The sequence below is a fragment of the Panthera tigris genome, chromosome C2, assembly GCF_018350195.1.
Source record: "Panthera tigris isolate Pti1 chromosome C2, P.tigris_Pti1_mat1.1, whole genome shotgun sequence".
In the NCBI taxonomy this organism is placed as follows: Eukaryota; Metazoa; Chordata; class Mammalia; order Carnivora; family Felidae; genus Panthera; species Panthera tigris.
Window position 1 is genome coordinate 54085688 of NC_056668.1, and position 12296 is coordinate 54097983.

Consider the following 12296-nt stretch of genomic DNA (forward strand, 5'->3'; position numbering starts at 1 on the left):
CACAGAATCCAAAAGCAGGCTCCAGGCCCCGAGCTGTCAGCACAGAGCCTGATGCAGGGCTCCAAATCACACACTGCGAGACCATGACCTGAGCCGAAGTCAGACGCTCAACCGAATGGGCCACCCAGGCATCCTGAGGGTTTTTTTTTTTTTAAGGCAGATGTTGAATAAATTCATGAAGATGTTAGGAACACGGGTGGATTGGAATAGAGTTGAAGGAAGGAAATGATTTCAGGTGTTAGCAGTCTTTCTTAAGGAAGGAACACTTACTGGTTTTCTTTCAGTGTTTTGCATTCTTGATAGATTACAGATTATTCCCTGTGATTTCTCAGATATTTGTCTCCAAGGTTAGTTATTTCTAGAACAGTTCATTCATGTATTTATCACTTACTGAATGCATTCTTAGTAGTAAACATGTGAATCAAGTGTGAAAGACAAACCTGCAAACATAAAAATTTAAATCCAAGGTGAAAATGTCATAGTAGCTATATGAATAAAATACTATGGGGGCCAAGGAATGCACGCTAGCAAATCAACTTTTAGCCTTTCATCACAATATGGAAATCACATAAGTTACCTGCAAATGAGACAGAGCAATGTTTCTACTGTCTCACTAGACCCAGAACATTGACTAATGAGTAAGGATAACTGGTATAAACAGGGAATAGAATTTGTAGATTCACTTTTAATTCGGATATGATATGTGGAGAGTCTGCTTTGTTTCTGTGTATGTAGTCAAGTATATGCTTCACTTCTTAATACTCAAACTATAAAACCTTCTACAGTAATTGAATTACAGACCAAAAAGGCCCATTTGCTATAGTTGCAGTTATTATGTAGTGAAGCAGTTAATTTTGAGCAAGTGTGAAAAAATGTCACATGGTCACAGACAGGATTAGAAAGAGAAAATGGCTTTCCACTGCAGTGTATTGATTGGGTACCTCAGAAGCCTGCCACTTTGTTCTCTATTAAATTACACTTAACATATTTGATTTTAAAATAACTCATACTGGCTTTCTTTTTTGTTTATAAAATTAACATGTCAAAAACACTGAAAAACACAATGTCAAAATAAAAATCCCCCTCAATGCATATACAGCTTCATATCCATTGTGAACATTTTGCTCCTTATTATTCCAATATTTTTTCTAGGCATGGATACAGTTTCCCAGTTTTGTTTTCTTCTAAATTAGAATTGTGGAGTATAAATCCTACTCTGGGTGTATTTAAGGAAAATGTTTTTTCACTCATTGATTTTATGATCTTAATTCCCTATGTCCTTTCTTGTTCGTGTTTCCTTCCTATTAAAAAAATTTTTTTTAATGTTTATTTTTGAGAGAGAGAGAGCGAGAATGAGTCAGGAGGGCAGAGACAGAAAATTCAAAGCAGGCTCTGTGCTGTCAGTGCAAAGCCCGACGTGGGGTTTGAATCCCCATGAACAGTGAGATCATGACCTGAGCTGAAGTCAGACGGTCAACCTGTCGAGCCTCCCAGGCACCCAGTTTCCTTCATATTGTAGTGTTTCATATGTATTTCACAAAAATGGCGTGATTCAGGGTTTGGTATCCTGTGGAGTTGTACATTTTATGAATGTATACTTCTTTATGTGTTCCCTATATGTCTGTAAAATCACTGTCATTTGATAAGGTTTCCTCTTTCAGGGAAAAGAAAATAGCTCTTTTGTTAGAGTGGAAAATCTTCAGAGTATTTATAAGGATTTATTTATGCCAACATTTGCCTGATGCTGACAGCGTGACACTTTGGGTTATCATTCTTTCCTTCTGCTTCCTAGGACATCACTGCAGATGCTGTGAGTGTCCACGTGTTCACATGCCCAGGTGGTTCATGCTCCTTTTTGAAGCTAAGCTAGCAGTCGACCAGCCAAGAATATACTAAGTGCTGGCTCTATGGATCAGTTTCAGAAGTTAGATTTGGCTTTTGGGGACATGTTCAAACAAAACCGTATTTTCCGAGAGCATGAAATACTGTACTGTCCAAGTGCAGATCCAGTTTTCTAATACCTATCAGTCTGTCAGCTCTGAACTTTAAGAGAGTCTGGGTATGTGCATGTGTGTGCACACACATACATGTGTTAACTTTAAAAGCATAGTTCTTTTCCATGGAGGATTTTCTTTTCCTTATTGCCCAGGAAAATTCTAATACCGTAAAGGGGGCTTTTCACCTAGGATTACAAATCTTCCTTAGGATTCAGTTAGATGCTACTGTTAGTCTTTACGTATTGAGCTTTAAGGACTGTTCGTTATTGAAGACCAGAGGTTCCCCCATAATTTTGTCATGTCCGTGTTTCTTGTTTTCTTTTTGTATTAAAAGACCCACAAGCAATAGCTGTGGAAATTAAGGAAAATATTTTTTGAATAAACGATATAATGCTTGCTGTTCATCTTCCCTATTTGTTTAAAATGGAACATAGTAGACACTAGGGATATTTTTACTGTCTTAAAAATAGGCTTGTTTCATTATCAGAGCTACGTATTATTATTAGATTTTTGTTGTAATAGGAAATGGTGAAAAGTCAAGAGTAGATCTCTATTTTAAAATATGAAACTTCAACTCTGTTTAGGTTTAAGGTCCTCAAAAATATCTCTTACAGTTGCAGTATACTTTCAGTGAGATAATAGAACAGTTCCTGTTTCAGGAGCTGCTGAATGACTCTCCAGGACTGTGTGACATCACACAGTCGGAATTGAGAGGCTCTGCCAGGGGGTCAGATGGGTGCTGTGGCTGAGAAGTTCTTACCTCGTCATAGCCGGCAGCAGCGGTGGCAGAGCCTAAGCAGCTACTTCTAGGCTGACAAATAAAGCTAATAATTCATGATTGAATTTTAGGGAACATTTTTCCCCATAGTTGGGAGTGGGGTGCCTAACTGAACTATTAATGTCTGCTGTGAACAGTGAGAAAAATGCTTTTCTGAGATCAAAGACAGATACTGTATTTGGAATTTGTTCAAGAAGAGTAACTTTGCAAGTACAAATATACTTTTAACTGCAGAATTTTGTTATCTGTCTTCAAAGGAGAACTGCTTGTTGATAGTTAGGCCACTTCCTGCCTTTCATCTTTTTTTCTGTCTGTGGACAAAGGAAAAAAAAAAAGCAGCTCTGTAGTAATGACAATCCTTTTTTATGAGTTGTTTTAAAACACAGGCAACTGAATTAGCTATTTTAGAAAGTACAGTTGGCTCTTGTAGAAATGCAGTCCTAATTCTGTGGTAGGGTCACTACAAATGGCTTTCAGATAACTTCCTGTCAGATCAGTAGAAGAGGTCAGCAGTATAATCTATAGAGAAACTGGAGAGTGGAAAATAAGAATTTATAAGCTTTCGGAGCCAGGACCTTCGGTAGACTGACAGGAGGCTGCCAGAATGGAGAAGCAAGTTTTAAGAAATAAGAAAGCCTTCTAACGGGAGACAATATATGACAAAATAGACACTGATTTGTCAGCTTGACAGGTTCTTGTTCTTGGAATCAGCATGAAGCTACCTTGAACCGCGTAACTGGAGGGTATTTAATCTGGTATTTGCTGAAAGGGATGTCGAGGGCCGCAGTTTGCGGCAACATTAGGCTAGTTGCAGCGTCACACGAACAGCCTAAGCAAGATGATTTTTCTGAATAAAATGGAAGCAAGGAAGGAAAGGGGGGAAAACCCATCCAGGGTTGAAACTCATCTGAGTTTGCTGAAAATTACATGTAAAAGACACACCATACCCTCTCTTCCTCAGCCTTCATTTTTCTTCATCAACTCCTGCCAATGCTGCATCTGTAAGAGGATAATACAGGCTACCATGCCTGAGTAATGGACCCTGATTTCCACCCTTCTGATTGCCCACTGTCTGCTCCAAGTAATGCCTTACAGGAATTCTCGGTGTCCTTGAGCACTCTGACTAATGTTGTGTTTGGGCAAAAGTTCCAATAACCACAGAATCCTTCATTCAACTTTTCTGATTTTTATCTTTACTGATTTTCAGTTGAAACTCTCAATGCATGATTTTGCTCTCCTACATTTTGTGGCCATAAGGCCTCTTGTTGGTATGTATTTTTTTTTCCCTTGAGATATTGTATTCTTTAAAATAGTAAGGAACCTGGAGAATTGTAAATTGCCCTCAAAATAGATCATCTTTTGCCTTCTCCATTCTTCAGTGACTTCTCTCATTAGGATAATAGAATAAAATTGCCTTTTAGAAGCTTTTCCTATATTAATCTAGTTCATTTCAGAGGCTGAAAGTGGAGGAGAAGAAAGAAACCAAGAGGTCATTCTGTTATCTTATTGTAAATAAATGTGGCAATTTTGAATTTTAAAAAGTGCAGTTTACCCATTTGTCTTAATAATACAACTTCAAAGCAATCAGATGTTTGTAATTTAGTACAAAAAAAAAAGTAATGAAACAACACCAATAATTATTTGCTCAAAAGGGACCCAAACTTTATACCAACTCAGAGAGTAAGAACATTTTAGTTTTAAACTTAAGCTCTTGTGGACTTAGTTTTGTAGATCTTTAAATTGATGGGGTTGCACTCTGATTTCTAAGTCCCTTTCAGCTCTGACATTGTGCAGTTTCATTAGTGAACACAAATTTATATTTCATAGAATTCCAATATCTAGAAATAGCCATAAGAACCCTCTGGTTTGCTTCTCTTTGTTTTAGAGAGTAGAGTAGAGTCCAATTTTAATATACGAATAACTGATAATGCTTTTCCCCCCTTTTTTAATGCATTCTGAAGAATTTCATCTTGGTGTTTGGTACTAGGCCAGTGACTTCTGACTGCAGGATGTTTAGGGAGCATTCCAAACAGGTACTAGAGTTACAGAATCCCCAAAGCTAGCTAGTGGTAGTTGCTCAGATCCTGTTATGTTTATGAAAGAAGTAGTTAAAGCCACTGCATACTCCTCTCCACCCCCAATACACTTTGCTTTATCCCACCCAGTTCAGGGGATTTGAAATAATACAGGAGAAGTTAGAATTTAGGGTTCCATGTAGCTGTTTGGTTAAATGAATTATGAAATTTTGGAAACTTAGTATAACATGTACTCCAGTATATTATTTGGGGAATACTAAATAAAGCAAAGCTCAGTTGTAAAATACTTAACCAATCAGCCAAAGAGTGGAGAAAAAAAATCACCCAAAAAATATGTACCTGGTTTCTGTTTGTTAATATTTACTTGTTACATAGAAGTCATTAAATGAACTCAAGGATAATGTAATACTATGACCCTTATAAACTACCAGTGCAATGATTTAATTGTAGTTCAGGCTCATAATGCTAATTAAAATGAAGTTAAACCCTGCTGAGTCACTTTAGCAGTACATGGTGCATGGCACTTGAAAAAGAAAATCACAAGTTAAAGCTGACAAAGGTAATTGTAATGTGTTTTACCTCTGAGCCCCTGATCTTCAGAAGACTTAACAGGAGACTTTTTCATTTCATCCCATTTTTAAAAAAGTGCTTTTTAAAAAAAGTACTGCAGCAATTGCCAGGTTTACTATTAGCCCACCTGCTTCTGTAGCCACCCACATGTAGCCAAGAAGCATTGAACATTAGTGTACTATGGCAGCTGGCCCACTCGAGTCTGAGCCCTGGTGTCCAGTGTACTTGTTCCTTAGGTGTGTTACCGCAGGCAGTCTCCCCCCCCCAAGCCTCAGTCGCCTTACCTATGAAATGTGCGTTATTATGGTTCCTACTCCGCAGAGTTGTTTTGAGGATTAAATGAATTAATGATTATAGTTAGAATAGGACCTTAAGTCAAGAAATCAAAACATAAAAGGCATATTTAGCCTCACTATTCTCTGTGCTTTGTTCTACGTGAAAATTCTATTTTCAGTTTTAAACTACAAGTCTTACAATCAAAATGCACTTCACTAAATTGAAATTAAGTTTCTGAAAAAGAAGTGTTTATTATTGTTTCTTTAAATAGCGTTTTTAACTTTGTAAATCCAAAATATGAAGTATAACGTATTATTGTGATGACTTCTAATACTATAAATATGTAATTTTTAAGTAGAAAAGTTTTTTTGAACTGTTCTGGAAGATAGGTGTTGAAAGCATAGTAACAGTAGTTGGCTGGACTTGGTGCAGTGAATAATTGAGCACTTTGATTTGTCAAGGACAGACCCCTTTGTCTGCTCTTCAGGTGTGGGGCGCTTGGAAGTCCCCATTTATCTTTCCATCATGAAGGAGCTCCACAGTGGTCCAGCTAGTTCCCCTCTTGGCACATGAATGGTTTGGATTGATGTAAAGTGGCCAGGATTTAAAGGCCCACGTTTGGCCACATTTATTACCTGTCTGAGCTGAAGATTGTAGTGTTCAGATTTTTCAGTGTCCTAGGCAGAGTTTTGCTCCAGGTGTGGCTCCTGTGATTCCTAATAAATGCAAAAGTAGGGCAAGGTGGTTTGATCCTGTCAACCTGTTATCAGCCTGTTAGTGATCTGAACCTTTTACTCTCTGAAAATTTAACTCCTTCGTTATAAAAAACACACTGAATTATTTATAAAGTAATTACTAGGGGGCTTCATGGCCTTGATTTGAAGCTATTAGAAACTGACTTTTTCTTTTAAGGAAAAAATACTTATCCCATACACTTTCTAAAAAGATATTGGTAGAGTTTTATTGAAACGTTAGAAAAGTTAATTTTTTCTTATTGTGGGATTCTAAGAAAGCACATAAAAAGTGTTTAAAATATTGGGGCTCCTGGGTGGCTCAGTCGGTTAAGCGTCTGACTTCCACTCAGGTCATGATCTCGCCGTCCATGAGTTCGGGCCCTGTGTCGGACTCTGTGTGGACAGCTCAGAGCCTGGAGCCTGCTTCAGATTCTGTGTCTTCCTCTCTCTCTGCCCCTACCCCACTCACTCTCTGTCTCTCTCTGTCTCTGAAAAATGAATAAACCTTAAAAAAAAAAAAAGTTTTAAAAATATTAATAGTTAAAAAACAACATAGTGAAGATACACAAAATTCGAATTGTATTCAAAGTATAGAATTTATACTATATATCATATAGGTGTATATATATGTTAATGAATGGTGGAAGGGGATTGGCATAAACTGAGAAAAACAACATAGGGGGAAATGCATAAAACAGCCGTTGAAACTTTTTTAAGCCCACAGATACTAGTGAGAAATTGTCATCAGTGTAAAGGCTGTGTGAGGGCTGTGAAAGCTGATTTATTGTGTCTTCCTGGTAGGAGGTGAGAAGGGGGAACGGAGGCCCATGTACAGGAGGGAGGTGGTGGGCTCTGTGCTACAGGCTGGCCACAGCTGAAGATATCAAGGTAAAATCAGCAGAGTGGTATAATGGGCCTTCAGGGTCATCCAGAACAACTTTCCAATGCTGAAGGCCTTCCACAGTTTTCCTACTCCGTCAATTGCTAATTTTGTCCTTAAATAGACCTGGTATTAGAAGGTTCTCTTTTTGTAAGGTGAAAGCCAGGGCTCGATGCTGGGTACCTTCAGTCCCAATCAGTTACTGTCATTGGTCTTCTAGTTCCCTGCTTCTCTCCATGTAGAACGAGTATGAGAAGCATGAGAAGCACGGTTTTACACCACACCTCTCTCAGATCATCTTTGACCAGTTCCTTATGAATACCAACACCATTCCAGTTCTCTTCTCCTGTAAGCATCATTTTCCCATAAAGTCCCACCAATTCTTCTTAAGTCAAACCTGAGATTTCAGGAATGGCCGGCCACCTGACTTCCTCCCAGCTGTGTCATCCTGTGGTAAGTTGCAGACCCTACCCTGGCCTTAAATCATGGCAAGGATCTGACTAATTTTTTTCGGGAGCTTTTTTCAAAGGGCTATTTTTGTGATGCCCAGAGTAAGAGAAGCCAGGTCAGAGTTGACCAAAGGTGCAGTGACAGGAAGCTCCCCAAACCTGGAGTTCACCCCTGGCTGTGTCCTTGTTGATGGGAATGAGTTCAGCCATTAGTTTAAAGTTAACAGTGGGACAAATTGGGGTCATCAAAGTGAGTTAAGAGAATTGCCTCAATTCTTCAATGGCTTTTGTAATTGCCAAGAATCTGAGTGTTAAGAATGTCCTATTATTATTATATACTGTCTATTCCCTGATGGTTTGGACTGCATTTGTTGCACTCTATTACATGCTGTCTAACTCCCAAATGGTTTCATTATTATATAGACTTTACCTTGCCAATAAGTCCTTAATTGGCCCAACTCATCTTTCATAATCAGTGTCATGTCTCTTAATACTAGTCCATTAATAGGTCCTTAAAAGATTGACTTAGGATCAGGAAGTCTCCTTCTGGCAGCTATATAAGAGCTGTAGGAATCTGCCCATCTCTCAAGTACTGATTTGGTAGTTCTCAAATCCCAACTGATTTGGTAGTTCTTGCTGGGAGAGCTCAGCAAGCAGAATTTTTTCAATGAGCCTTGCCTTCCAGTTTGAGAAATGCTATAATGGGATATAGATAATGTGTCTGACATTTGCTGTTCAATTGTGATTTTTAATATGCACCAGACAGTGACAGGTTTTATTTACCTTTTTCCTAAAATCAGGGTGATAAAGCATATTTTATTTATTCCAGTTGGTTCTTTTTCAAATTCTTGCCCAAACTTTTTTCTCAAAGTATATTATTACATATATTATTACATATTTTTAAAATATATATTATTACATATTTTTAAAAAACCAGTAAATACTTGGGCATATGCATAAGGACTTTTTTTTGTTCTAAATATGTTCTGAATTACTGCTTGTGCTTAAAAATCTGTGTGGCAAACATGGGAAGTTGTGTGCTGCTCTGGGATTATATGGCAGATTTGTAGTGCCCTTCTGTTACATGTGTTGCATATGGAAATGACAAGCTTTCATGATACCCGTGAAACTGTAACCTGACTATTGTATTCAGTGCAGAATGCTGAAGTTAGTTGAGAAATCATGTTGTTTGTTTCACCCTGTCTTTCAGAATAATTTGATGGAGTTGCATGTGCTGTCTATCAATAAAGCATATTTGTTTTGAAAGACACAGCACTCAGGGCTGTCAGTCATAACGACTTCTGAGAGCACGTTAGGAGCTGTAACAACAATATTTACAAAATGCAAAGTGAAGAAAAGTACACTGAGTCACAGATACACATGCTTTCTTGTGCCCTGATTCTCCCCTCCCACAATGTATTTAGTGTGGCTAAATCCATATGAAAGACGATTTGGAAATATGAATGGAAATTTGGGAATTCTCTAGCTAAAGTAAATACTAAGAGACTAATTAAATGCTAAAAAGGTTTGTAAATCAATTACCTTTCCTTCTATATAAATATATTGATTAAAAAATAAAATCAGTGATACAGTTAGATGGAAGAAAATACCTGTATTTTGGGATTAAAGTTGAGAGTTCCTGGCTTGTCCTTGGTTTACCCCTTAATGGCATTGGGAAGATTATGTAAGTATCTCTGAGGCTCCTCTCACTCAGCTGTAAAATGGGCATAATTATACTCACTTCTTAAGACTGTAGAATGTTAAATAAATGAATGTGTATAGTAAAAGCTTTGCAAATCACAAAGTGATACATAATGAGAGGTAGCAATTAAAGTAGATTAGGAGGTTTTAATAACTACCAATTTTTCTTACTAGAAAATGTTTAGAACTTATTAATGCAATGTACTCAAATTCCATATTGTAAAGCGCTTTATTATAAAAATCAAAACGGAATTTCTTAGATATGTCAGTAAAACAACTGCCATCTGGAAAAAAAAAAAGGTGGGGAGGAAAGCAGTGTGGGCTCATGGGTAGCAGTGTAGCCCCTGGCCGGCTCATAGAGCATGCAACTCTGATCTTGGGGTCATGAGTTCGGCCCCATGTTGGAGGTAGAGTTTACTTAAAAAAAAATTTTTTTTTTAATTAAGAAAAAGAACTTAATGAGAAATGGTCTTAGAATTAAGAATCTTGCTCAGGGGGAAAAGATACTAAATTTGAAAAGTTCTTTGTTTAAACTCAGTACTTTACTTCTCTCTGAATTCAGCAAACACAATCCTTAATGATGTAGAAAAGATTTTTAAGTGACTTGTCAGGTTTATATAGTTTATAATTCTTTATAGAGGAGCTTTTGTTTATACTATAAAGCATTACCTTTGTATTTAAATAGGATGCCAGAAGATAAAAATTTGGCCAGCAGAGGGAGATTTATGTAAATTGGGCTGTAGGAAAAATACTCCAAGATGCCTCAGTAAACATGTATCTTGTGGGTAATAATGCCCACTCTCACACTGTGAATAAGAGAAAAACAGAAGGAAGGAGGATACTAAAACGACTCATACTAAAATTTCTGTTTGTATTCTTTCTTGGGTGAATGATAGAAAAATAGAAAAGGAAAAAAGGCAAATGATATACAAATAGAAACTTCTTTTTTGTGTGTGCTAATTCTGTGATGTGAAGAACTTTTTGAAACAAATGCCATAAAGTTAATACATTTTTTAAAATAAAAACAAGCTTTCAGTACTTGGCACTGAGGTCAGAGCACATTCAGCCCAAACACGTTAAAAGAATACCACCTGAAACGAATGTAAAGGGAATGGCTAATGTTCTGAACAGGGCACTGTTCTGACTCTGAATTAGCAAGCAAGTACTTTTGTATCATGCACATTAAGTCAGAAAATTGGAATGTATTTAAGAAAAAAATTTCACCAGTATTGAAACAAGTATAAAATAGTTTTCTCCTTAACTCCAAACAGAAAATATAAATGTATCAAAGTTCCCTATGCATTTTAATTAATTTCCTTAACAAATGTGCAGTTTGATACAGTATCATTAAATTCACAAATTTTAAGCAATATTTATTAAATACATATTATATTAAAGGCAGTATTCTGAGTATTTGGGAATTTATTATTTTTTAATTTTTTTTAAGTTTATTTATTTATTTTGAGACAGAGAGCGTGTGTACTAGCGAGTGAGCAGGGGAGGGGCAGAGAGAGAATCCCAAGCAGGCTGTGTGCTGTCAGCACAGAATCCCACATGGGGCTCAGTCTCCTGAATCGCGAGATCATGACCTGAGCCGAAATCAAGAGTCTTCGCTTAACCAACTGAGCCACCCAGGCTCCCCTAAGTATTTGGGAATTTAAGGATCAGCGACATCCTACATCCTTGTAATGTGTAATCTAGTAAATAAGGAGTTACCTCAATTCTAGCATGCCAAAGTGTAACGCAGGTAGGCATTGCAGAAGCTAGGATAAGCTATTTCAATAAATACTATCTATGACTACTAGCATAAGATATATCAATGTTTTTTTTACTTTGGGAAAAATTAAGATTTTTGTTTCATAGCCATTAAAACAAGAGGTTTTGCTTTATTAAGTAAAATAAGTTTAACTGTAACTTAAGTTGTTTGCTGTCTTTTTAGAATAAAGAGCAGTAGCTTAGGAAAAAGAAATTCCAAATAGAGATATCACAGATTGTTGATTTTTTGCTGAACCACAGTTTCTGGTTTTTTTTGGTTTTTGCTATTTTTTATGTTATATTTAGAGAGCAGGATGATGGAAGACATCCAGACTGATTATTATTTTTAAATGAAAAAAAAAAAACTAAGTCATATAAACCAAAGTGAGTCAATCATTTTAGATGAAGTATAATACATTTAATTTTTTTAAAGTTTACTTATTTTTGAGAGAGAGAGAGAGCACAAGCGAGGAAGGGGCAGAGAAAAAGGGGAGACACAGAATCCAAAACGGACTCCAAGCTTCGAGCTGTCAGCACCGAGCCTGATGTGGGGCTTGAACTTATGAACTGTGAGATCATGACCTGAGCCCAAATCAGACGCTTAACCTACTAAGCCACCCAGGCGCCCCTACTACATTTACTTTTTAAGAATACATGCGATCATTCTTAAAATTTAAAGGGCTGTATGTAAACTGGTGCACAGAAGATTAAATAATCAGTGTTCAGCAATGGGTACAAGAGAATAGGGAATGGATAATTATTTCTCTTGTGAGGTCAAATTATTCATTACGAGTCATTTTGACATCTGAATAGAAACTATTTCTGAACAAATAAAATTGCCAGGTTTTCTGGTTTGGCAGTTTGAGTATGTTAGTTGATTGGGTGCTGGGAATTTTGGAGCTGGAAGATCTCAGCAGGAAAAAAGAGCAGGGCATAGTGAGGATGAAGTAGAAAAGAAGCGGTGACAATTAGGAGAGGGGACAGAATGATAGGAATAGACTGCAGGGAATAGTCCTGGAGCTCATTCATTGAATCAGTATTTGCCCACAATGTGCCTGGCTCTGTGTCAGGCCCTGAGATGCCGTGGTGAGCATTATATAGCCTCTGTTCTCTGTTACAG

General features: G+C 37.2%; 1 protein-coding gene across 5 annotated transcripts in view; it reads left to right on the forward strand.

Annotated features, from left to right (window-relative positions):
* The window catches only part of BBX (BBX high mobility group box domain containing), a 282646-nt gene that overhangs the window by 154498 nt on the left and 115852 nt on the right, over nucleotides 1-12296 (forward strand). The window lies entirely within an intron of this gene.